The 27,650-nt window shown below is 35.8% G+C and overlaps 2 pseudogenes; one reads left to right on the plus strand and one right to left on the minus strand.

The window, feature by feature from the left end:
* The first annotated feature begins 3,522 nt into the window (after positions 1-3,522).
* The window catches only part of LOC109703400 (large ribosomal subunit protein eL6 pseudogene), a 167,769-nt pseudogene continuing 143,641 nt past the window's right edge, over positions 3,523-27,650 (plus strand).
* On the minus strand, positions 27,219-27,341 carry LOC141422963 (small nucleolar RNA SNORA51; annotated as a pseudogene).

Consider the following 27,650-nt stretch of genomic DNA (forward strand, 5'->3'; position numbering starts at 1 on the left):
CATTCCCCTCTGGTTCCTGTACTAATTTTTTGCTGAGGGGAAACTGGTTTCCCTGTTTTTTTCTGTCTTCCCATCATTGTCTTTGGTGTTGTTACTGTCCCTGTACTGTGTGCAATTAAGTATTTTCTAGCTTCTAATAATAACAATGGTAATATTTAGAATGGAAGGGTGAGAGGAGATGAAAAGCAAGAAGTTAAAGAAAAGGGAAAAACAAATAAACAGAGAAGCATGAAAAAACAAAACAAGGAATCAAACAAGAATGTTTCAAAGGTATAAACAGGGAGCATTAGTGTACTATTCTACAGTAGCTGAACAGGCATTAGAAAGACAGAGAGAGGATTGAAAATAAAAAATAAAAAGAATAAAGATAAGCATAAATATAAAAAATAAGTAAATGAAAGAAATATATATACAAATAAAATAAAACAAAATGAAAAATAGAAAATAAAAAAAACAAAATTAAAAAAACCTCCAAGTTGAAATGCAATGAAGTTTTAGTCTTAATAATTTTGGTGTCCGTCTCAGTCTCCAATCCTGGAGATGGTGCCTCAGATGTTGTTCTGTAGTTGTCTCATCAAAGGGGATGCATAAAGTAGAACAAAACTGCACACACACAAAAAAAAGCCCACAAAGTGTCCCAAGTTCAAATGCAATACAGTTTCAGTAAGTTTTTCAGCATGCAGGTGTAGTTTGATTGTTTTCTCATCAAAGGTAGGGAGAGAGAAAAAAAAAGTGTCTGGAGACAGTTCAGTGAATGGTATCTGAGGCTGTGGCTTGCCTGCCCACTGCTGTCAGCCTGCTGTTGCTGGAGGCATTATTTATGCAGATCTCAGGAGTGAGCTTAGCACTCACCTGGCCGCAAAGGCTTTGTTTATTCAGAGTTCTCCTGTGCAGGAGCCTCTGCTACAAGCTTTCCCCTTTCCAAGCACACTGGGGGAGGTGACACTGCACCTGCTTTCTCAGGCCTGCGTGTTTGTGTACAGTTCACATGGGCAGTGGGTCTTCCCCCCTCTCCTATAGAGTTTTCCTCCCTCTGCCACTCTCACAAGCTTTCCTGCTCCTGGTTGCTGGGCGTGCTCAAGAACAAGGAATAAAAGGAATACAAATAGGTAAAGAAACTGTCAAAATATCCCTATTTGCAGATGACATGATCCTATACCTTAAAGACCCAAAAAACTCTACTCAGAAGCTTCTAGACATCATCAATAGCTACAGCAAGTTAGCAGGATATAAAAGCAACATAGAAAAATCATTAGCATTTCTATACACTAACAATGAGCAAACTGAAAAGGAATGTATGAAAACAATTCCATTTAAAATAGCCTCAAAAAAAGGCAAATACCTAGGTGTAAACCTAACCAAGGATGTGAATTACCTCTATCAGGAAACCTATAAACTTCTAAAGAAAGAGATTGAGGAAGACTATAGAATGTGAGAGACCTCCATGTTCATGGATTGGTAGAATCAACATAGTAAAAATGTCTATACTCCCAAAAGTAATCTACATGTTTAATGCAATTCCTATTAAAATTCCAATGACATTCATTAAAGAGATCGAAAAATCTACCGTAAAATTTATATGGAAACACAAGAGCCTGTGAATAGCCAAGGCAATACTCAGTCAAAAGAACAATACAGGAGGTATCACAATACCTGACTTCAAACTAAATTACAAAGCAATAACAATAAAAACAGCATGGTACTGGCACAAAAACAGACATGAAGACCAGTGGAACAGAATAGAGGACCCAGATATGAAGCCACACTACTATAACCTACTTTTCTTTGACAAAGGCGCTAAAAATATATGATGGAGAAATAGCAGCCTCTTCAACAAAAACTGCTGGGAAAACTGGTTAGCAGTCTGCAAAAAACTGAAACTAGATCCATGTATATCACCCTATAACAATATTAACTCAAAATGGATCAAGGATCTTAATATCAGACCACAAACTCTAAAGTTGATACAGGAAAGAGTAGGAAATACTCTGGAGTTAGTAGGTATAGATAAGAACTTTCTTAATGAAACCCCAGCAGCACAGCAACTAAGAGATAGCATAGATAAATGGGACCTAATAAAGCTAAAAAGCTTCTGTTCATCAAAAGAAACAGTCTCTAAACTGAAGAGAACACCCACAGAGTGGGAGAAAATATTTGCCAACTATACATCAGACAAAGGACTGATAACCAGAATATATAGGGAACTTAAAAAACTAAATTCTTCCAAAACTAATGAACCAATAAAGAAATGGGCAAGTGAACTATACAACTTTCTCAGAAGAAGAAATTCAAATGGCCAAAAAACACATGAAAAAATGCTCACCATCTCTAGCAATAAAGGAAATGCAAATTAAAACCACACTAAGATTCCACCTCACCCCTGTTAGAATAGCCATAATTAGCAACACCACCACCAACAGGTTTTGGCGAGGATGGGGGGAAAAAGGAACCCTCTTACACGGTTGGTGGGAATGTTAACTAGTACAACCACTCTGGATAAAAATTTGGAGTCTACTTAAAAAGCTAAACATTGATCTACCATTTGATCCAGCAATACCACTCTTGGGGATATACCCAAAAGACTGTGACACAGGTTACTCTAGAGGCACCTGAACACTCATGTTTATTGCGGCACTATTCACAATAGCCAAGTTGTGGAAACAGCCAAGATGCCCCACCACTGACGAATGGATTAAGAAAATGTGGTATCTATACACAATGGAATTTTATGTAGCCATAAAGAATGAAATATTATCATTCGCTGGTAAATGGATGGAATTGGAGAACATCATTCTGAGTGAGGTTAGCCTGGCCCAAAAGACCAAAAATCGTATGTTTTCTCTCATATGTGGACATTAGGTCAAGGGCAAACACAACAAGGGGATTGGACTTTGAGCATATGATAAAAGCGAGAGCACACAAGGGAGGGGTGAGGATAGGCAAGACACCTAAAAAATTAGCTAGCATTTGTTGCCCTTAATGCAGAGAAACTAAAGCAGATACCTTAAAAGCAGCTAAGGCCAATAGGAAAAGGGGACCAGGAACTAGAGAAAAGGTTAGATCAAAAAGAATTAACCTAGAAGGTAACATACACTCACAGGAAATTAATGTGAGTCAACTCCCTGTATAGCTATCCTTATCTCAACCAGCAAAACCCCTTGTTCCTTCCTATTATGGCTTATACTCTCTCTACAACAAAATTAGCAATAAGGGCAAAATAGTTTCTGCTGGGTATTGAGGGAGTAGGGGGGAGAGGGAGGGGTCGGAGTGGGTGGTAAGGGAGGGGGTGGGGGCAGGGGGGAGAAATGACCCAAGCCTTGTATGCGCATATGAATAATAAAATAAAATAAAATGAAGAAAAAAATAAAATTCGGATGTTCTTTTAAATAGTATGTTTTGAAAGTTTAAAAATTGCATCTGGAAGAAATCCTAGAGAGTATCAATCTAACCAAGTCATTTACAAAGCTTGCAAGAGTTATATCTTGGGTTGTACCCAAGATCTCAGCTAGGAAGCTGCAGTTGATGGATCAGAGTACAGAACTCTTGGATCTCATCCCAGGGCTCTTTGCACCAATGCAAGCTGAGCAGCGGGCCCTGCTGTGGGACTTTAACTGGAAGATTCAGAGCACAAGTCTGTCGGGAGAGAATGGGCTTGTGTCCAGTGAAAATGATCAAGTTGCCAATTGTAGCCTACAGAAGCACTTAATAAACAGGTTCATGGGGGAGCTTCTGCTCAGAGTTGAGGTCAGGATGCTGCTGGGGAGGAAAGTTTATCTTCAGTTTCCTTTTGGCCCTTTCAGTTTGTTTTGCATGCTGTCATCTTTTGTAGGGTCACTATCTTTTTTTTTTTTAAGGGTCACTTTCTTAAAGTCCTGTTTATATCTCAGGCCCCATTTGTCTTACAACAAATCCCAAACCAATTTCCTTTTACATACAGTATTTCTGTACAACCAACATGTGATGCTAACTCAAGGATGAAGAATCATTTCATAAAGTATAATGAGGAGAAATAAATACTGGAGCCAGGAAAAAAAGTAGAACCAATAGGAGTGAGTCAAAAATATTTTCATATTTCCCATTTGCCTGAAGAATAAAACCAGGTTCGGAGGCATGGGCCTCAAAAACTGTGGTCTGTCACCACCTCCCTTTCCAGACTCATTTACACACTCCTCACTTCACTGAACCTTTGGTCTGGTTAGTTGGATCAGTGTTTTCTTAGAATGCCTGGTTAGTGCTGCTTCTGGAATTTTGACCTTTTTCTTCACTGGAGTACTCCTTCCCCAAACCCATTTACCTACTTGAAATCTAGCCGTTATGTTAAACCTATTCACCACTGCTTGCTCTTCTCTCTACTGCTCCTAAAACCCACTCATTTAATATTTATAATTATGCAATTTCTGATATTTATCTTTCAATGTGCACATATTTTGCCTGTAATTAATTGCAAGCTAGTAGGTACTGTGTTTGTGGTGGCTTTGTAATGTGTCCACTTTTCTTAGCCAAACTAGGTTTCTGTTTTCTTGTGTTTCCAGTTAGAGTGAGCTAAAAAAGAGAGAGTTGAATGAGATTTGAAGGAAGAAATGAAGTAGCTATGCTGTAGCTCACATAGGCTGTTGTTGATGACTGACTCATCCTTGCTACTGTGAACCATTGGTTTGGCCTGCAACTGTTCCATCATTTTCCAAGAAATGTCTTCCTTCAGACGTTTGTGTGGTTAGCTCCGTGAGGAACGGGTCCACCTTTTGAAGGACACTCCTATTATTAAGATCAGAAGCAAAAGGACTGATAGGTTTCAGTTTGCCTTGTATTTGGGAATTACAGTTTTATTTTGCTTTTCCCCAATCACACATCTGCTATGGAACCAGACCCATTTTACTGCCTGTGCAGTATGTCAATCACTGAAATGAAATGATGAGTTTTGCAAAAGAGAGTTTATTCATGAGGCAGTGATGGGAAAAAAAGTTGCAAATCTACCTCCCTGAGGATAGAGCTAAGGGAGGGAGGGGGATTTAAGGTGTGGCTCTTTGTAGGACACATGTTTAGAAAATGGTGGTATTAACATGATCAGAGGGTCCAGTTTTCAGACCTCCTGATTCCAAAGTGGTCACTTAATAGAAACCTGTGTGGGCCCATGTCAAGAATTAATGGTTTCAACAAAATGACCTTCAAGTCCTTGAAAAGTAACCTAGATAATCCCTACCATCATTATCCATATGTCAGAGGTTTATATCTGAAGCTAGGGGGACGTGCATAATGAATAATGTACTGCTCAGTTATGTGACCTCCAAAATTGGCGATTTTAAAAATTAAATAAAAGCAATTGATGTAAGAGGTTTTATGATGTTTTCTCTTGGTTTCATGTCCCCCTTCCTTTCAAAACTACTTGCCATTGAACTTTAAGCCCCAATATGGGATGAAAGGAGAACAACCTTAAAGAAGCAGTCTCACAATGTATGAAGTCAAATACTGGAACCCCTTTCTTTCAGAAGAAGGCTGAAGTACATCATTAGCTTGTTGGTCACACATATACCAAATGTATAAAACAGATATTTATGTGTGTACTTAGACAGATTTTTAAAACTTATTTTCTTTATAACATAGTATTTTAATGCAATAAAGAGACATTAATGATATGAGGATTTGGAAATCATTGCAGAGGAGAAGAGAAAGAAGTTATGATAGAAATCAGGCAGAAAGAATCATAACTAATGAAAGCAAATAGAGATAGCATGATTACCAAGAAGAAGAAGCTGAATGAAATCACAGCTGGAGTAGAACTATAAACAAAAATAAAATAGTGGGAGAATCCTTATAAAGGAAAATTAACAACAGGCAAGGACAGAGCTTCCCAAACAGTTTCTGTTCCTGTAATGTTTCAGCAATTTTTTTCACAGTGCCTCTAGGCCCCAAAAATACTTAACGGTTTTGCTTATTAAGTGTAATTAGGTTCAAACAGCTTAATGACTATTTATGTCATAATAACTTAATGCCTATTGCACACTGCACATCTTCTCAAATTCTGAATAAAATTGGACACCTGTACCCTATTTTCTGTACCATATTGATTGCACATATTTCCTTTTATTTTTTTTATCACAGCCACTACAGAAAATCCAGTTACACAAAACTTTAACATTTTAAAAAGAATAATTGTAGTTATCTAATGTTGAAACTCTCAATTCCCTCAAGCTGGTAGTTTGTATTCTGACAGATGTTGCTGTGCTTCTCATTGGGACAATTTTAGGATGTCCCTTTGAGTTTGCTTACTGGGGGGTAGCTTGGCGAAGAAATTATGGGAAAAGAGGAAGGATTTAATAGAAAAGATATTTTAAGGAAGAAGTCAAAATGAAGAGATGAGGAAGAAGACAGGATTGTTGAAATGTTGGGCCTTAAATATAAGCTGAAATATAAGGAAAGAAAAGAGAGGAAGATCCTGATAAAATTTGAGAACTACAGATTTTAATGGAAAAACTGATGTTGGGGGCTAATTTAATGAGCAAGCTAGAATAGGGAGAAATTTTAACTCAAGAATATATAGTCTTAAGTGTATGGTGTTAGTTTAGGTAATAATAGGTTCTGGGGTGTCCATGAGGATAGATGACTGAAGTGGAGGAAAGGAGGAGGTCGTTGGAGATGAGGATTGAAGGTTTTGAGATTTCAGAGACTTGTTCTCTGGTGGCTCTTGAAAATAGCTAGGATGGTGGAAGAAATTAAGGTTATGGCAGTGAGCTATGTGTCAAATTCTTCAATGAATGAGGGGACTCAACAGGGACTTGGCTGTCTCCTTTGATAAAGAGGAGTGTCAGGGCTGGGAATGTAGCTCAGTGGTAGAAAGCTTGCTAGCATGTACAGGGCCCTGGGTTCAGTCTCTGCACAAAAGAAGAACAGTATCAGACATTTAGTGACACAAACGGACTTCAAAGGAGGAGAGGCTTATAGAAGAAAATGGAGGAGGTATGTCCTGGAGAAGCAGAGAAGAGCTCAGATTCAGACCCTGAAGTAGATACTTTGGAGAAAAAGTAGCCTTCCCTTTAATACCTACAAGGGGAGCAGAGTTCTTAGGGGAGAACTGGGCTTCTCTTAAAGAAACAAGGCAACATTAAGTAAAGCAGTCTGTTAATAATTAAATATGACTTTTAGAGGACACAGTGGAAACATTTTAATTTATGGAATAGAAGCAACATATTGGAGAAAATTGTTGGCAAGGAATCAATAAGCTTGTTATAGCTTCATTTCTTAATTTAGGGTTTGCTGAAGATTAGTGAAATTGATTTGTACATTTGCTGAGATTGGCAATTAGCTAAGGAAAGGCATTCACATGCTCCTTGGATTCTAGCAAGCATGATCATATTACAAACTGAGGAAAAAAAGTCAGAATACATATATACATACATATATATACTTAATTAGAATATCGATAATTTAAAAGCAGGAATTGAGTCTGCATTGTCTTATGCACTTTAAGAAATGCATTTATAAACCATACAGAAATCAACCCAGAAATTTTGAAAGCAAAGTCACCTATGTATGATTGACTAAAAAGGTTAATGTGATTAAGATTTATAATGCTCTTTGTCCTTGCTGCCATTTAAGACCAACTGGTAGTTTTTACTCCAAAGGAAGTAATTGTGTTGAATTTTTTACACTGCCAGATTAGAAATCTTAAATCTACATTGTAGAACATTTTAGATCTGAGTCATTGAGGATAAAATAACTATATATCTGTAAAAATGATTCAAAATCCTGCTTATGTTTATATTGTATATTCATATTCTGATATTGATGAGATTTGTAACTCTAAGCTTTTTGAGAAAGCCGTCTTCTGATATTTTATGTGATGATTGTTATAGAAAGGATTAAATGTAGATTTTATTTCACATGCACATGGCTGAACTATTGACAAAAAGTGGAGTGGTTTCTGTACCTGAAGAGAAGGGAAAGTAGTGCTGTGCTAGGGTTTGCTCTTAGATTCGTCCTGACCGTGCTTTATTAGGAGGGACTGCCCATCTTTCTGAATGCCTTTCTGGCTTTGTCCTGGAATAGGAAATGGGAAGCTTGGGCGGGAGATTGAATACAGACTGCTTCTTCCCCCCTTTCTCTGCTTTGGTGGCACCTCTGGCCCTGCTTGTTTTTTCTCTGCGACACGGCAATGTTTGGCAGCCCTACCATGACTCCAGATCCTGATAGCTCAGGACCTAGGTTTCACCAATTCCCTTTTCTCCCTGTTCCCTCTAGCTCTGGAATGGTCATAGTTTCTCTGTTTCTAACTTCTTTGTAGCTTCCCTGTCAATTTGTCTTCTGATTCCCATTCCTAAATTAAGTTGACTTTGTCTTAAATACTTAGAAAGGTTTCTGCTTTCCTGGTTGGAATTTGATCAATAGAAATGTCTAACATAAAATTTCAGTGAAGACTCTGTAAGTATATATATAGAAAATAGGGTGGTGACTGATAGGTGTTTAACACTTTTTCAATTGAAAAAAGCAACATTCCAAAGCTGTTATGCATCCTTCTAAATGGAACGAAAATGTCTCAGGCACCTGGAAAACAACGTACAGACACATTAAATAGCTGCAATCACTTTTCCATCTTGATAAATCATGTTGGCAGGAAAATGTTTTGAAAAGAATGGAGTCAAAAAGGTGGTGATTTGAATGATTTTGATGATAGTTTGAGGGAAATAACAGTCATCATAATAATTCCTGACTCTGAAGTAGTTATTGCACAGTTAGAAAAAGTTTGTGTACAGGGCGTTTGCATGTTATGCAAGTCATGCTTTCCCAAAGGCCACCTAGAATTCAAAGCTCACATTATTCTGGAGTAAATTTGTCCTAAGACTGAACAAATCTGTTGCTTGTTGTACTAGCACAGGGTGTCATGGCAGTTGATTGGCCTCCCTCACGGTCCTTTATCATATCTAATTCTTTTCCATAGTTACTGATTTCTGGCATGTTCCTGTATTCATATTAGTCCTATCAGTTGATTGATTATATAATGCGTATTATATATACAGGGAAAAAATTAAAGTATGAAAATTGTGAATGATAATAATGGTGTGAAATTTCTTGTCCAGTTCTGATGCAAGGAAACAAAATATGATCTCTGTGGTACAGATGAAAGATCATAGCTGGGTAGTTTTAGTTAACATGAAAGAGTCACTTATTTGGCAATAGCTTGTGTATAGTTTATAATAAAGTTGACCTGCCAGCTCTGAAATATTAAACTCTGGGGCAATTTACACATTTTTCTCAAATCTTATACCTGAAGTAAGAATATAGTAACATGTTATTTTTTTAAATCACATCAAATTTGCACAGTTCATTTAACATAAAATGAAAGCCCAAGCTCACTGCAAAAGAATTTGCTACTTACACTGGCCTGAAGTAAAAGGGTGTATATAGACTCAGATATTTTAAAAAACATTTGTGTTTTTAAATTTTCAAGAAACTATTTTAAAAAACTGTGTCATTCAAACTTTGAATAAAAATAGAATTTAATTAAATAGCATTAGTAACTGTAAACACCAGTGTGAGAGAATCATTCACACATACACACATAGTTTTGAATTTTATATTAACTTCTTATCCTTTTAAACTCAATAATCAGGAATAATGTCGGACTTCTAGAATACTGTTCATAGCTGGTAATTCCTCTTTACCCTACAGCCTTCCTCTTATCAAAGTTAAGATGTGAAGTTCGAGAATCCAGTTCTCTGGGGAAAGGTTGCTATAGTATCAGAATAAAAAAATCAGTCAATCCTTGGCTTTTAGTTTTAAAATTAGGTTTATAAATGCAGAGACAAAACAACAGTTCTGAGAGAGAACATGTTTTTGTATTTGAAGAATGCAAGCGTTTTTACTGGCTTAAAAAGTCAGAGTATCGAAGTACTTGGGGCATGACAGTGTGCCACGAATAACAGGCATGAAAAATATACTGCCAACGATTGTTCTCTATCGCTCAGGCCAGATAAAAAAATCTCAGCACCTGGGGTGATGGAATAACTGAGGGAAGGAAGGGAGTGAGCTTTAAGTATGTCTCTTGATATGTAGGCCTTGCTGGAGGAAGTAGAAATTAAAACTCCTAGATGGGTTTGAGTATTTGAGACCAACAGTAACTGAAGCCTTTCTTCAGAAGCAGAGCCCAGGGTGACAGCAAGCTGCGAAGGAAAACACTCTTGAATTCCTAAGAACTTTGGGGAAGAGAAATTTATATTTGGTGCTTATACTAAGTAAAGAAACAGTTGAAGATAGAGATTGAGTGGAAGGCAATGCTAATATTTTGCTTTTCATAAGCTATGCATGATCTTTTTGAATCATTTGGAAATTCTACCCATGCAGCAGTAGTTTTCTCTGTACAGGAAACACATGTTTGTAAATAATCTCTCGGAGCATCAACTTTGCCAACTCAAAGCTATCAGAGAGTAATAAGCATTTCTTTAAGAAAGAGTGGAAAATGTTTTAAATTCTTTCTTTCTTTGTCAGAACTAGGGGTTGAACTAGGGGTTGACTTCATGTTTGCCAGGCAGGCACTCTACCACTTGAGAATTCTTGATTTGCTAGTCAAGGAATACTGTCATGTTGACACACCACTGGGAGTACTATGACATAACTTATAATTGCAAGAAAGTAATAGAGACACAGACTGATGGCAAGGTTTCATTTGAGCCCAAACATCAGGTTGCCCATGGGGTCCAAGACATGGCTTTTTGTTTTTAACATCAATTACAGAGATGATCTGCACAGATCTTGAGCTCATTATGGATCCAATAGGATCAAGATCTTTGGTAAAAAGACAAATGAAATAGAATAATTATACTTGTCCAGAGAAATGTTCCACTCAGTCCCTGTATTAGTTGTCATATACTTATGGTAAGGAGTTTTTAATTATGTTTCTGATCTATGCATAATTATTATTCGTATTTATGGGGTACTATGTGATGTGTCTGTACATGTTTATATTGTGTAATGATAGATCAGTAAAATTAGCATATCCATCATCTTAAACATTTATCATTACTTTGTGATGAGAATATTCAATATCCTTTTTTCTAGCTATTTTGAAATATATGTTATTGTTAGTCACCGCACTGGCCAATAGGACACCAAAATTTATTCCCTTATTAACCATAATGAAAATCTTTAAGTAAAAAGTCTTAAAACTACAAAATCTCTTATCTTGACCAAATAGTTACAAACTAAATTCCTTTAGGGGCTAACTAGAAAACAGATAAATTAATGAAACCCAGTCTAAGAAAGGATAGAGGCAATTATGGGAAACTGGAAAAAAATCTATGCTCCATCTAAAAGCAATCAAACATATAAAAACAACCACTATAGACTTAAAACTATTGCCTGTAGCTGGACTCAGCATTGGTCTATCAGTTTGTCTTAAATCAAGAAGCAAAGAATTCAGTTTATCTCAAAGAGGTACAGTGAATATGAATATAGATCCAGACCCTGTGGCCAAATTCACTTAATCTTAGGAACAGCCCCCCCACCAACCTGGTCTAGAATGAAGTTCTGCTTTAATCAGGCTTAAAGCAGACATTAATTCAGGAAAAGGGGTGAGGGGTGGAAAGTTGTTGTTTCACCTGGAAATGCTTTCAAAATGCATAGGTTCATTGATTTCCTCCCACTCCTAGGGCTGTGGTATGAATCACCCAACCAAAGCTAAATTCCCCTCCCCATATAAGAATTATTGTAGTAATAAGCTGTAGTCACTGCTGATGTTAGTGTGTGTTATTATTTTGATGTGATGCAATGTAAATGTGATTAAAAACCATTCCCTTTGAAGGCCACTTACTCCAACAAGGGTTTTGACTATTTTATATGAATTCTTTTTCTCTCCATCCAGATCCAATGTCTCTATCTAGTCCCAAAGATAAGGAAATCTGATATCTTGTACAAACTTCATTTTTTTTTCTTTGAGTCATTGTTTTCTCATTATCTCATATAGTTCTTAAGAAAAATGATCAAAACATAAACTGAAGCATGATTTACTTAGGCTGCTACATGTATACATTATGCATATACAAGTGAGTTATGTATTTTTAAATGTATACTTACTTGCTAGAAACCAAAGAAAAGATTCAAACCAGATTGTTACCAGTTATATCCAGAGAGTAGAGATACAGATATCTATCTGTCTATCTATCTGCTATTTATCTACCTACCTATCAATCATCTATTGAATCTAATCTAATCTACCTATCTATAATCTCTCTATATATGACTAGGATGGTCAAAAATGTTATTTTCCAGAATTTCAGGAATTGGAAAGGGCAGACTGGCTTGACTGGCTTCTTCCCAAGAATTGAATACTTGCAAGTAGGTGAGAGACACTAGACTTTGCATCCTGCAGGGTGTTTGGCAAGGAGATAAGATAGAGACTTGCAACTCAGTCCATGATTGCTTCCTGAAACTCTTCAAGCTACCATGCTCCTATATTGTCATCACAACTATGACTGGACTTTTAAAATAGAAGACAGAAGTGTCCATGCAATGACACTTGAAGTCTATTTTACACAGCAAGTTCTATATTTTTGCAGTGGTAACCTAACAAGTTGATTGGTTCCCTTGTTCAGGCAACTTTTTTTTTCCTGAAAATATCCTTGCTTAGCTATCAGCAAGATGCTTCTAAAGCATTTTAAAAATTGTGCATTATTTTAAAAATAACATTTGATGATTCTTAGGTGCATTACAATAGAATGTCAAATTTATCACAACAATATGTCTCATCCACTCTTCAGGATGTGTGAGTTCTTTTCTAGGTTTATCTTCCATCATACTCTTCTACAATCTCTCTGTGGAACTTTGCCCCACAAATGAGGGGCTTTGCTGACATTTCCTGCAGGGGCCATGTTCGATTTCACTTTTACTTTGTTCATAGTGACAAACCCAGTGTGTCATGATACTAGGGTCTGAAATAATACCTAGGGAAAACGTTAGTTACATTAAGGAGAAAGAGTATTGTAAAAGGAAATAAGATAGCGTCTAATACAGGTAACATAAATATTGCTACGTTTTTAATTGTTTGTTTGTAAATGTTCATATATTCTTGATTTAAAAAAAATCATTAAAAGGGCTATTTTCCCCCAGTTTCTTGGATAAGAATTGGATGCTGCATTGGCTTCATTAATTCAGATGATCAAAAACTTAGTATCATGAATTCAGGTAGGAAATCAGTCTTTTCAACATTCCTATTAGCAATAGGTCTCACTTTTTCTGTATAGCCATGGCAACCAGATCTTTGCAAGTTATTTGAGTACAGTTCACATAGGGTTTCTTTGTAGAAAAGCTGCAACCAATTTGTTTTTCTTAAAAAAAATTAACTGAGAGAAATGAGATTATGCAGTATGAGACTATCAAATTGCATTATGTAAATGCAAATAGAATAAAATATATTAGCCCTAAAGTGCCACTGGGTATTAAGAAGAGCCTAATGGGATTTACATGAATTCTCATAAATAAACCTCCTCAGGTTACCACAGATATGAGGCAAAGGACCGTGAATTGCAGTCTTAGACAGTTTATAAGATCAGGGTATTTGGGGGAACTTTTTTGAACAGAAATTGCTTAATATCATTCTTCATGAAATGATAGAAAATTTAAAAAGATTATTGCTTCAGCCATCAGTGTTCAGTTCAGCAAACACATTTTATTTGACCCAGTGGGTTTCTGTGTTTGGAAGATGAGGTGGGTCATTCCCAGGGCAACATTGTATAGTCAAATTCATTCCAGGTTGTTGTCACTGAGAAATAATAGTAATCATCTCTCTTATTTAATGGGAAACATGGATAAAATATAGTTCCACACAAATTAGAGGTTGCATATGATTTTAAAATGTTGCAGTATGTAGCATTTTGCAGTTTTTAAATAGGGTAAGAAGGTTATTCAGACATTTTGAGTACTGAAATTCGAACACTGAATATAAGTAATCTTCCTCCCCTGAATAATTTGTATAATGTAAAGCTTATATTTTAAAAAAAAGCTTTATAGGATCAATGTTTAGGTTTTAGATTTTTCTTTTTAATGTCCCTACCTCTTATCTTTTCTATGATCCAGTACTTTATATAGATATAAATCAGTGTAATGTGTAGGTATTGAATCAATTTTAGACTCAAACTTTTTTAATGGTTTTTGTTATTTTATGCAGTAATATGTTGATAAATATTTAATAAGAGGTTTTCTGGGGTGGAGGGTATACTGATTTATCATATTTATGCCAGATTTCTGTGGCATATATTCCAACAAGACTTATTTGAAGTATCAGAGTGATGTCACTGGATGCAGAGTTGAAGAGATGTGCAGACAGCTCATTCACAGGTGTATATACTTACAGACACAAAAGGCATAATCCCAAGAGCACAGGTTGTAATAAAAGGTCATGACATAGTTGGTGAATACTTTTTGTGTACCTACTACCTTTGTTTTTGATAGAATCTACTTAATTTAAAAGTAATATAATTTAATTTTTAATAGTTCATTGGAAAAGTTGGTTCATAAAATTCTTGACAACTTAATAACCTTCTTGCAAATCCTGGTCTGAGTCTGGCTCTGGCACATTGCTGACTGGGGGTTATGCAGCATGGTATGGAGTTGGAAGTAGTCTTTGAGTTGCTAAACTGAATATTTACAAATTTTGTCTTTTCCTTTCAGAAAGCAGAAACTTAACTAAAAATGAGGGAGAACTGCCTCTACTCTGTGGCTCAAACAGTTAAATTTTTCATTATCTTACCTTGATTCTCAGATATATTCCCTCCTCTTATTTGAACATCTGGGATACTTCTTATAATTGAAATATGAACTTGTTCACAGTTTACTTTGCTGTATTTTTCTCTGATACCCCAAATAGTGTTTCATCTCAACAAGTTATGACACCTTAGATTTGATAAAAATATGGTACTTTAAAGTATAAGAAATTTCCAATTTGGCTAAGACTGTTAGATTGCTTTTTTTCTTCTTGGCAAAGGCAAGAGAGTCCCTTCATGTTCTAGTTGAGTATCTTAACATTAATTCATACTACCCAAGTACTGTGTTAGTAAGAACAAAAAAAGACCCAATCTGTCAAATGCAAAGGGTTGACATTAAAGTGATCTAGCTTTTAATTAAAATCAAAACCATCATGAGAAAACATCATTGTTTTTCTCCTCATCATACCTTCAATGTTTATGTCCACTCTGTGAATAATGAAGTATGTGCTAATCTGTTTCTTACAGTAATTGAGGATATCAATTATGTGTTTCAGAGATGGTAAGTAAGGGTTGTTAATACAGAAAAAAAAAGTCCTAAAGGTGACATTTGAAATGTTAACTGGATAGTAAGGCCCAGAGAGATAGAAAATTGCCTCGACTTCATTTTGACTGCAAAATCATCCCATCTTCTGATTTTAGTGAAAAACCATCTTGTACCTAAAGGAGTTCTGTTTTCTCTCTGCACATAACCTGCTGTGGCAAATTAGTTTACTGGTATCATCCTCAGAGACATTAAAGGAATCAAGGAAGGAAAAACAAAGGGAAAACATTGAAAACTACAGAAAAGTCTAAAAATGAAAATAGAAATCATGTATAACCCCATCACCCCAAATAATAATTTCACTTAGAAATAAAAATTTTAAAAATATGATAGAAATAACTCTGTACTTAAGTGCAGAATATTTTTTGTGAATTGGTATGATTTTTTTCCAGAGGAAAAATCTTTTGAGTGTTATCACTATGTCAGTGAGATACACATTTGCAAGACCTTGCAAAAGATCTTCAGGAAATTGGGCCAGTTTATACTCCTAACAATGCCTAATAACGCTATATGCGAGTGCCTATGTAAAGGATAAAGTGCTCTATGTAAAGGTTAAAAACTCTTGCCATGAAAATATTTCAAATATTCTCCCCAATTCAAGTTTTTTAAAAAAGTTATAATAGTAATAATACTTATTTGATGATTTAGAATCTGGCAAAGTATAGAGACAAAAACAAATGTCATGATAATCCTCTTTCCCTAAAGAGAGAATGCTTGCTTCTCTCAAATTCATATTTTGAAATCCTAACCACTCAATGTCATGATGTGATTGGACTGAGAAACACTTAGGAAATTAGTAAAGCACATGTCTGGGTGTGCTTGTGAGGGCATTTCTAGTGATCATTAGGTAGTCAGGACTCTGATTTAGTCTATTGAAGGGTTCAACATTTGAATAGAACATTGGAAAGTGTTGGTACTCTGGAAGTGGGGCCTGGTTGGAGAAGATAATTAGATCATCAGGACTCTGATTTAATGATTTAATCTATGAAGGGTTCAACATTTGAATAGAATATTGGAAGATGTTGGTACTCTGGAAGTGGAGCTTGGCTGGAGGAGGTAGGTCAGGTGGGACATGGTCTTGGGATTGTACCTTTCCTTTGTTCTTTCCTGTTAATGCTTTGCTCCGTTTCCTACCTACCATTATGTGAGCTGCTCTGCCATGCTCTCTCTACCATGATGGACCAAAACCTCTGAAAGTCTTAGCAAAATAAATATTTCCTTCTTTTAAGATGCTTATATCAAGCATTCTGTGATAGCTATGAAAAAGCAGACTACCCCAGATGGTATGGCCTTTAGAAAGTGATTAATTTTTGTGAGTAGAAACTCATGAATAGTGTTAGTGCTCTTATAAAAAGGGTCTTTTCTACCATGTGAAGGCATAGCAAAAGGGCAGCCATCTATGAACCAGGAACCAGGAACCAGGTTCTCACTAGACACTGAATATAGTGGTGCCTTGATTTTGGACTTCACAGCCTCCAGAATTGTAAGAATCAGACATCTGGTGTTTACAAGCCACTTAGTCTATGGTATTTTGTTATGGCAGCCATAATTAACTAAAACAATCTTCCTAGATATAATTATTGTTTACATTTTGGAGAGTTTTTCCTTTGACCTTTCTTTGCTTTCATACCTATACATTCACTCTCTACTTCCAAATTCAAATTCACACAGTACGTGTGTTTGTATCTTCAGTTTATAATTGACAATCATATTGGGGTAGTTCAGAAGTGACATATGAGACAAAACACTCAGCATATTTTTTTCATATAGACCTAATACAAATACAGGAATATTATGAAAAACAGGTTATGCTAACGGGAGGTTACATATGAGACAGGGAGGGTAAAAGGAGATAATTTTATTAATATTTCAATCATATGTCTCTGCATCTTCAATAACTAGATGACACTGTATACTCAATTTTGCATGTCTTAAAATAATTTCTGTGTATTATTTTAAGTACTTTGTGAACATATTTTTTCTCATAGAAATTACAGTTTATTTAGGGATAAAATATAAAATACAGTGACATAAATTTAAAAAATTGTTCAAAACATGAATATTTGGTATAGATAAGATAGGATATATGGAGGTGGCCAGAAAAGTTTCATTATGGAAAAAGAATCTTAAGTTTTAAACTGCTAAGTAGAGAATGATTCAGTTGTTAGTAGTTATCAGCTAACTTAGATCACAGGGGCAGTAATAGAACAGGTTCTAAAATACAATTTAGCAAGCTCAAAGAAGCTAAGGTAGATAGATTTATATTCTCTGGAAACTGTGACTGCTACTTTACACAGCAAAGGATGAACTGGGTTGCAGGAAGGTTGCTGATTAGCTGACTACAGCAGCCTGGATGATCAGGAGGGCCCAATCTCTTCATCACTGACATGCTTAAAGGGGAAGGCAGAGGCAGGAGAGCAGTCAGAATGATGCCACATGATGTGGGGCAACTATATTCATCAAGTAAAATGGTCATTTTTTTCCTTTTTTGTTGTGTCCCTATCCAGTTTTAATACCAGGGTAATACTGGCTTGTTCATTTGGAAGCACAAAAGACTGTGAATAACAAAAGCAATACTGAGCAAAAAGAACAACGCTGGAGGCATCACGATACCTGACTTCAAACTATGCTACAGAGCCATAGGAATAAAAACAGCATGATACTGGCACAAAAACAGATGTGAAGACCAGTGAAACAGAATAGAGGACCCAGATATGAATTCATGCAGCTATGCTCACCTAATTTTTGACAAAGATGCCTAGAACATATGATGGATAAAAGACAGCCTCTTCAAGAAATTTTGCTAGGAAAACTGGGTATCTGCTGGAAGAAAACTGAAACTAGATCCATGACTTTCACCACCTGTACAAGTATCAACTCAAAATGGATTAAGGACTATAATATAAGACCTGAAACTTTGAAGCTAGTGCAGGAAAGAGCAGGTAATACACTGGAAGCAATAGGCCTAGGCTATTCCTCAGTAGAACTCACATGGCTCAGCAACTAAGATAAAGAATTGACAAATGGGACTATATAAAATTTAAAAGCTTCTACACAACAAAAGAAATGGTTTCTAAATTGAAGAGACTGCCCACAGAATGGGAGAAAATCTTTGCTGGCTGTACACTTGACAAGGGGTTGATAACCAGAATATACAGAGAGATAAAAGAAACTAAACTTCTAAAAAAAATCAATGACCCAATGAAGAAATGGGCAACTGAGCTGAACAGAACTTTTTCAAAGGAAGAAGTCCAGATAGCTAAAAAACACATGAAAAAATGCTTACCATCTCTTGCCATAAGGAAAGGAAATGCAAATCAAAACCACATTAAGATTCCATCTGGCTCTTGTTAGAATTGCTACCATCAAGAACACAAACAACAATAAATGTTGGCAAGGATGTGGAGGAAAAGGAACCCTCATATTCTGCTGGTGGGAATGTAAAGTAGTACAACCAGTATGGAAAACAATATGGAGGCTCCTCAAAAAACTAAAAACAGAACCGCCATATGATCCAGCAATACCACTCCTAGATATACCTGCAGGAATGTGAGTCAGTTTACAACAAAGGCACTTGAACAACCATGTTTATTGCAGCTCTATTCACAATAACTAAGCTACAGAAATAGCCAAGATGCCCCACTACTGATAAATGGATTAAGAAAATGTGGTATTTCTATACAACAGAATTTTACTCAGTCACAATGAAGAATGAAATTTTGTCATTTGTGGTAAATGGATAGAACTGGAGAATATCATCTTAAGTGAAGTTAGCCAGGTTTAGAAGGCCAAAAGCCAACTTTTGCAAATGCCACAATGTACCATAACCCAGTACAACTATAAAAAATAGAATGATTTGGGGGGGGGTACTGTCCTTTCCATTTTATGGAATAGTTTGAGAAGCATTGGTATTATTTTTTCTTTAGAAGTTTGGTAGAAATCAGCAGTGAATCCATATAGTCCTGGGCTTTTCTTTGCTTGGAGACTCTTAATTACTTCTTCAATTGTACATTATAGAACCATTTAAGTAGTTTATATCCACTTGGTTCAATTTTGGCAGGTCATTATGTATCTGAAAATATATCCATTTCTTCTAGATTTTCCAGTTTATTGGAATATATTTTCAAAATATTCCCTAATGATGCTCTGAATTTCATTGGTATTTGTTGTGACATTCCCTTTTTCATCTTATATTTCATTAATTTGGGGCTTTTCTTTTTCTTTGGTTAGTTTGGCTAATGGTTTGTCAATCATGTTTATCTTTTCAGAGGACCAACTCTTTGTTTCATTGATTTTTTTGCATTCTTTTAGTCTCCATTTAATTGACTTCTGTCCTGATCTTTATTATTTCTTTCCCTTCATTGATTTTGGGTTTGGCTTATTCTTTTTCTAAGTGCATGAGGTGCATCATTTGGTTAGTTTTTAAGATCTCTCTGGTTTCTTAATATAGACACTTGTAGCTATAAATTGTCCTCTCAGCACTTCTGTGTTCCAAAGGTTCTGGGAAGTTATGTTTTTAAAACGTGTCATTTGATTTTGTTTTCATTTGATTCTATGAAGCTACTCCTGCTTGCTTTCAGGCACCATTGTCTTGGAATATTGCTTTCCATCATTTCACTTTGTCTTTGCCAGTGAGGCGTGTTTCTTGTAGGCAATAAGTGGTTGGGTCTTATTTGTTAATCCAATGCACCAGTCTTGTCTTTTGATTGAAGAGTTGAGATATGGGGAGTTATAAAATGTCTTTCTTTGCCATTGCTAGTCTGCCACACATGAGTAGTTGCTGCCATATCAAATCTCTGCTCTGGGCTGAAGGCTTGCAGGATGTGGTGGTTTACTCTGCGGCTAGGTCTGCCACTCTGTTTCCAGGTCTGCCTGGCTTACTTATAGTTGTGGCTTTGGCATCTGCAAATCCCCAGGGACCTAGTGTTGGAGCTTCAGGCTGTTTTTCTCTTGCCTTTCTGTTTGTGCTTTTCAGTTGTAATATCATGTCATGATTCCCAAAACTCTTCCTCACTTTTTCTCTTTGGAGAGAGTAAGTCTTTCCTTTGTACACTGCTTCTTCTCATTTCTGGAGTCAAATGGAAGGAAACTTCTTTTTTATAGTAATTTTAAAATTATTATTATATTATTGTTGTACTGGGGGTACATTGTGACTTGTAAACTTTTCTTTGTGCTTGCTTTTCTGCAATTTCAGTATGATGTATTTAGATATTGCTTTTTCTTCTGCTAGTATTTGAAACACAACTTTGACATGTTTACTCTTTCTTCAATTCTGGCAAATTCTCTTTCACTAGTCTTCAAATGTCACTTCTCAGTCATAACTTCCAATCTATCTTTCTGAAAGTTTTATTTGTGAACCTGTCTTGATATTTCTTCAGTGCACTTTTGGCTGCTTTCTGATAGATTCTTTGCTTTTTTCTTCTAATTTTCTAGACCCTTGTTTCACCTTTCACTGTGGCATTCTTTACTTTATCATATCTATTATCTCTTTATTCCAATGGCCTTTTTTTCTTTTCAAAGATATTATTGTATTCTTTTTATTTCTTCCTGTACTTGTTTTGCTTCCTCTTATTAATATAATTTCTTGCTCTTTTCTAAATGAAAGTTATTCTTTTGTTTATCTTTCTGAACAACTCAAGGGTACCAATTTTAAAGACTTTGTCAGACTGTTCCATAAAACTAAGCTTGTAAAGAGCTCATGTTCTTGTGTTTTAATGTTCTGTACAATTTTATTTTATGTGGGAAATTTTTTTCTGCCCTCATTTTCTTTTTCTTATTTCCTGAGTCCCTTGCATGGACTTGGATTTTTATCATCATTTCAGGGCTCCCGTCTCTTGGTGATATAGAATATTTCAGGTTTAGTCTCAGAATCAGTGGGTGGTTTGATTTATTTCCTCATGTTTTGATTCTGACTGTGACCTCTTGCTTTCCAAGTCCCACAGCTTGCTTAAAATAATATCTACAGGTGGTAGTTGGTAACAGTTTTGATTTAGCTTTCTTTCCTGTGACTGTTTATAAGGCACCTCCAATTCATGGCTTCAAACAATGAGCCAAGGAATGGTTCCATTTAACATTCCAGTACTTTAACCATTTTTAATAATAGGACCAACCTTTTAGCAGCCGCTACTAGCTTTCAGATCCAGATCTCAGCAAGTCCAAGGCTTTAATTCATTTTTAGGGCCCTGTATTTTTATTCTATTTCCACTAATTAGAGATGTTTTGTGTCTGATTATGTCTTTTGTCTTTTTAGTGTTGCATTGCTTCTCAGTATTTAGAATACAGATGGCTTGTGTGAGTGCAAATTCATACCATTTTAATCAGAACCTTTACCTTAGTTTCAGAAGCCATTACTAGACTATCAGTGTTTACCTTCAGCAATGGGTTTGGTTATATATGCATTTTAGAATAAAGTTATTTAAGTTTTTTGGCATGTATATACCAAGATTAGCATCCTACTTTACCCTGGTGTGCTTGGTGTCTATTGGATGACTCTCCTGGATTTGCTTAGGCCTTGATTTGTTTGTCTATTTCTAAGAATTGTAGTTATAGACCCTATAGATAAAGCTCCATTCTGATCTAATACGGTGGTGTTTTGGGAGGTCTGAACAGTTTGTTGTTCCTCTGTTTCCTTTTTGTTGGTAAATGCTCCTCCTCTTCCACCTAATAAGCCAAAGGAAAGGAATTGATTTGGTGTGGCTAGCTTGCATCAGTTCAGTCAATTTCACTTGGGGAGAGTTGTGCTTTCAATATTTGTCTCTCTGTTCAGACAATTAAAACAGTGCAATTCTACAGTCAGAGTGATGGAAAGAAATCTGGTTTAACCACGCTCCAGCATTCAGCTGGACATGTTCAAACTTATCCTTTTGTTTTTGGTGTAAGAATGCTCTGTGGAAGACTACATTATATTTCTTGTTTTACTGTCCCCTCTAGAGGCCTAGAAGGCATATACTGCTTTTCAGACTGGTCTGCTCTCTTAAAATTTCATGCATTGCTTCCTTGGGAAATATGGACATATTTTCTTTTTTGAGGCTTAACTAGCATCCATTCTATGATACTTACTTACTTTTGGGTTCAGGAGGTCACAGTTGTTTTTCTACTTAAGCGGGTCTTCATTGTGAGGGTCTACCCAATAACTTGTCTGAGAAGAGTGCTAGGGGTAGAAGGAGTGGTAAAGGGGTTGGAGTTATTAGTATAACATCAGGGAAGTAAACCCTCTAAAGGTTTAAAAATACATTCCCATGTATCACTTTGATCTGCTCTATTCGTCTCAATTTCCTTTGATCCTCAGAATTATTCTTTGAATCGGAAGAGAGCATCATTATGTTCCCCATGCTACAGAAGAAAAGTGATTCAGTGAAATCACAGAGCTATTAAGTGGAGAACAGGAACTAGTGTCCTCTGTTTGAGCAATATTTGCTGAGATATGAGCTGCACAAAGTGGAATTCCATTATAAGAAGGTGGTGTTCTAGAAATAGCACAAACATAATTGAAAATGGGTCATTTTCTTATTTCCTGAGCCTATTTGCACCTATTTGCAAATGGACACATCTTTGAAAGTAGGCAGGTACATTTATTGCCTTTATATCCCTCTACTTTAGTAATGCCTGGCCTCGATTGGAACCTGGAATGACAGAACGTGCATTAACCATATTTCTGCCATATTTTCATTATCTTGTGGATGCTGGTATATTTGGAAACTCTATCCAGTAAAATTAGTAGTAATTTCTTGTGTGAAGAACCTGTGAAGATGACTTTTGGCAGGAAAATGTTTACCTTGCTGGTAAATTATCTATTCACTAAGGATTGGATAATATTCCCCCAATAAATGCAATTTGGTGAGACTTTGACTTCTTTGGGAATTACGTTTTCTGCTCTTCAAAAAGAGCTTGTGGTGAGAAGAAATGAGATATCAAGGCACGAAAAGACATAAATAAACTTGAAGTGAATATTGCTAAGTGGCAGGAGCCAATATAAAATGTTAATACCATACTATATGATTCCATATGTCATTCTGGAAAAGGCAAACCTATAGAGGTAGTAAAATGATAGATGGCTTCCAGAGGCTCATAAGGAAAGTGGATGGGATGCATGGGTAGAACACAGGGCATTTTTAGGGAAGTGAAACCATTCTGCATGATATCATAATGGTGAATACATGAATTAATTTGTCAGAACCCATGAAACTTTACAACACATAATGAATCCTAAAGAAAACTACTGATTTTGGTTAATAATAATAATGCATCATCCTTAATTATAACAAATGAACCACTTGAATTTTGGGGGAAAGAGATAAGGAGAATTCTCTGTACTTTCTCCTCATTTTTTCTAGAAGCTTAAAACTTCTCTAAAAAATTCTACTAGACTTATTTCTTTTTTTAAAAAAAGATTTGGTATCTTTCTTGTGCCCGAAAATACACAGGGAACCACTAAAAGCACTAACGAGCCCTTCTCTATAAAAGGCTTTGTATCAGTTACAGAGATAAACTATGCACACGTGACTCTGTGTATGTATTTGTTAGGATTATGAAAGCTTCATATTAGAAATCACCTTTTTTCATCCACTACAACCTACTAAACAGTTTCCTTTTCTTCAATCTGAAATATCTCTAATCTTGGTTTTAGCTCCAGGGTGAATTTCAAAGGCAATGTGAAATTCAATTTCTTCAAATATGACTTATGAGACTGACAGAGGAATAAAAACACTGAGATCATTTTTTTATCCCATAGGCATTTTAACACTCATAAATCATAAGTAACCACAGTTAAACATCCAATTTTGCGGGATGCAAGTCCCTTAGAAAGAATACAGTTGGAGAAAAAAATTCTCCTAAGACTTATTTGGTTCTTTGACATCCAAAACTTCTTAAAAATGCAGTGACGATAGTTATGCAAGAAGACAGACTACTTTGAAATTTATGTGAATGAAGACACATGGAATTAAGTGGTTTATATCTAGCTTGATATAAGACAGCCTTATCTGCAACAAAGACATTGTTGGAAGAAGAAAATAATGATGTAAACTTAATGCTTTCTACAGTCTCATCTTTTACATGGTTTTTGGTTTTTTTAAATTTTAATTTGAAGCAGCAGTTACATTAAAATTCCTGGGCAGTGTAGTGTGGTGGTTACCATCAGTCAACAATAAGAGTGAGGCTTTCTTGGCAGAGAAGAACACAAGACTCCAAAATTAATGGTTATGTTGAACAATAGCCAATGTGGTTGTATGCATGCATAGAGGTCTTCAAAGCAATAGCTGAGAGATTATTACCTAACCAAGAGCCAGAGCCCCAGAGTGGTTTTAAGTGGGCAATTTCATTGTCAGAAATTGGTGAATCTTTGTTTATTGGAATTTGTTTTGTAATTTTTGCAAAAATATAATCCTCTTCAAAAAATTTTTGTTTTTCTTTGAGCTAAGAATAGTTTTTTACATTTTTAATTATTAAAAATAATTAATAAAAAGCATTTGTGGCTCAGGTGACATGAAATACTTTTATCTGACTCTTTACAGAAAATTTGTCAACCTTGACTTAAGAAGATAGAAAATAGTAGGTCTGGTATATTATACTTTGATTATTTAAGTGTACTTTTTAGCTCATATTTCTGCTTCCTCCACACATAATAGCTAAGATAATTTATCTGAAGCATTTTTATCTCTCCTATTGGAAAATCTTTAGTGTGTTCATATTGCTTATGTTATTAATGAAGTCATTGAGTTGGTCCAATAATTACCATCCTCTTCTCAATTTGAGTGCTGAATAAAGTGACAAATGAGGCAATGAGGTGGTAGATAAAGGATAAATGTCACTTTCATCACTATTAATGGTTAGTCAGGGGCATAACTTTGTGTGAGAGCCAGAAGCCTTACCTATCCCTTAGGTAGGATGGGAGCAGGCAGGATTCACCATGTGAGGAGCCGAGAGACTATGCGCCCAACAGGCAGCTTCTCAAAGAAGGGCAGAACATCCCTGACTATATTCCCAGTTATTCCAAACACACATGTCACTCTTCCTTCAAAAGGAAGAGATGACTAAATGGGCAAGCAAAAGTCAGTGATCAAATGTGCTTGAATCACTGGGGAAAAATTCAAGAATAGGAAGAGTACTTTTTCCTAAAATATCAATCTCCAAATACTGAACCTGACCTGGGAGGCATGTCATCACTTTCCTTTTTCTCTAGTTTCCTCTCTACTTTTTACCTCTCATTAATCTCCTTTCTTCAGCATAAAATTGCATTAAGTGTGCTTTCCAAGGGCTGGTCTTTGTTCCTTGACTTGTGACATATCCTCAATGAGTGGTTTCCTTCTCCTATAACAGATGCCTGTGTTAGTTTTCTGTCACTCTAACAAATACCTGAGATATCAGCTTACAAAGAGTGTTTTTAAATTTTGGCTCACAGTCATGGAGGTTTCAGTCCATGATTGTTGGCCCTGTTGCTTTGGAGACCTGTGGTGAAGCAGCACTCATGGTAGGAGAGTATGTGAAGCAAAACTACTTACCTCATGGCAAGGAAAGAAGAAGGGAAAGAATCACCAGTTTTCATGAGATCCCCTTCAAAACCATACCCGCAGTAACTTAGAATACCTCCTAAAAGGCCTCCCCACCACTTCCCAATACTGCTACACTGTGACGATGTCATTGGGGACATTTAAGATCTGAACTTTAGTGTAATATATTTACAGATAAAACACCAAGACAAAGCCTCACTGAACAAAGAACAGATTCTTAAACAATGCAGAACAGGAGTACGAAACAGGTCTTGTTAAGAGGAGGGTAGTAGTAGGAGGGGAGGGTAAATGAAGCGGGTAAAGAAAGGTGAATAAAGTTGACCTACTTTTTACACTTGTGTGAATATGAAACATTGAAACCTGTCAAAGTCATATTCAGAAGGGGGAAGGGAAGAGGGATAATAATGAAGGGGATGAACCAAACTGGGGTGCATTGTATACATATATGAAAATGTCACAATGAAACCCCCTGTACAACTATTATACATTAATAAAAATTTTAAAGTTAAAAAAATCTGAACTTTGAGAACCATTTCAGATTTCACTTTTTCTAGGACTCTGATGTAAGAACAGTGTGCTCTGATCTGATTTTGGTGTTCTATTGGCATCCTTTTACATCCTAAATTTTTATTTTGATCTGGTGACATGTCTTAGTAATGAGATTCATGGATTAAAGATCAATAGTTTTATAGCCACCATTTATCAAGCACATGCTTTTTATGCATTATCTCATTTAATCTTCACAGCAGTCCTAATGAAGTAGATCAGAAGTAGGTTACAGATTTTGAAGTATAATGTGCTGTGCAAAATGAGGACCCCCCTTATTTATATTTATATGTATATATATATTTATTCTTTTTTTTCAATAAATTTTAGAGTGCTTAAGGAATGGATTATGGCTCCTCCTGATCTGTGAGTTTCATTGCACCTAGCATATTGTTTTGAGTAAAAGCATCAGTGTATTTTTATCTCTAATACCATAATCTTGGAAATAAAAATGCATTAATTCTTTCCAATGCTGTTCAAACCTGCTGGGAATTAAAAGTGTAAGGGAAGAATAGAATAAAAACTTGAAAAATCAGAAAATTAGTGAATGGTATAGATTTTTGTTCTGTAGCTGGTTGTGCAAAATACCAAGCATATGTAGATATAGAAATAATAATAAAATGTTTCAAAACCCATCATCAGATTTCAATAATTATCAATTATGTCATTTTGTTCATCTATAACCTACCACTCTAGATTATTTGAAGAAATTTCCACACATTTTATCAGTTTATTTGAATATTTCAGTGTGTGTATATGTGTGTATGTGTGTGGGGAGAGAGAGAAGAGAGAGAGAGAGAGAGAGAGAGAGAGAGAGAGAGAGAGAGAGAGAGAGTTCAATTTAAAAATGAAATGCCAATTCTATTAATATCTAAAAATTTAACAATGATACAGACCAGGAACAGGGCCTGGCCTGAGGTATATGGGGTAGGTATACTTTGCCTCCTTTCTATATACTGTCAGTGTAAGAACACAGACTGTAGTAAGCAGGAGGCAGCAATTTATTTTTAAGGTCAGTTTGAATCAAAAACTGAATAAGGTCAGTTACAGTGCAATGGGCTGACATCTTTTTTAAATCTCTTTTAATCTTCAGGTTGATTCTGCATCTTTTTTTTTAATCCTTGCAATTTATTTCCCCAAAGAAACTGGGCCATATGACTTTGATAGATTCTTATAGTGTGAGCTCTCCTGATTTCATCCCTTAATGTCATTTACCACCTTTCTTTGTTCCTTGTATTCCTGCAAATTGATGGCTGTATCTAAAGGCTTGCTCAGATTCAGGTTCAATTTTTTATGTTTGTGGTA

The sequence above is a fragment of the Castor canadensis genome, chromosome 4 (genome assembly GCF_047511655.1).
Source record: "Castor canadensis chromosome 4, mCasCan1.hap1v2, whole genome shotgun sequence".
Taxonomy (NCBI): Eukaryota; Metazoa; Chordata; class Mammalia; order Rodentia; family Castoridae; genus Castor; species Castor canadensis.